General features: G+C 46.4%; 1 protein-coding gene across 2 annotated transcripts in view; it reads right to left on the bottom strand.

Moving 5' to 3' along the window:
- Positions 1 to 703, bottom strand: part of PRKAR2A (protein kinase cAMP-dependent type II regulatory subunit alpha) — a 95,096-nt gene that overhangs the window by 37,494 nt on the left and 56,899 nt on the right. The gene's annotated exons all lie outside the window — the stretch shown is intronic.

Here is a 703-nt window from a genome sequence, read left to right on the forward strand (position 1 = left end):
TTTTTTTTTTTTGAGACGGAGTTTCACTCATGTTACCCAGGCTGGAGTGCAATGGCGTGATCTCGGCTCACCGCAACCTCCGCCTCCTGGGTTCAGGCAATTCTCCTGCCTCAGCCTCCTGAGTAGCTGGGATTACAGGCACGTGCCACCATGCCCAGCTAATTTTTTGTAGTTTTAGTAGAGATGGGGTTTCACCACGTTGACCAGGATGGTCTCGATCTCTTGACCTCGTGATCCACCCACCTCGGCCTCCCAAAGTGCTGGGATTACAGGCTTGAGCCACCGCGCCTGGCCTGTACCATCACTTTCAATGGCTACAGATTCTCTTCATTTTAATGTACCATAATTTAGCCCCTTGTAATCCCATAGTTTGGGTCCATTGTTGTAACACTACAATAAGCTCCACTTGTATATCCTCAAGAAGGATCCAACTTTCATTAGGGATGAATTCTCCTTTAGGTAAACGCTAAATCAGTTGGCTTGACTGTAAGTATTTAAGGCTTGTTGTTAATTTTTTTTTTTTTTTTAAATAGAGATAAGGTCTAGCTACATTGCCCAGGCTAGTCTCAAACTGCTGGGCTTCAAGTGATCTTCCCATCTCAACCTCCCAAAGTGCTAGGATTACAGGTGTGAGCCACCATCCTCGGCAGAGTGTGTGTGTGTGTGTGTGTGTGTGTGTGTGTGTGTGTGTGTGTGTGTGTGT

Source organism: Sapajus apella, unplaced genomic scaffold (assembly GCF_009761245.1).
Source record: "Sapajus apella isolate SASKATOON/1434 unplaced genomic scaffold, GSC_monkey_1.0 scaffold23, whole genome shotgun sequence".
NCBI lineage: Eukaryota > Metazoa > Chordata > Mammalia > Primates > Cebidae > Sapajus > Sapajus apella.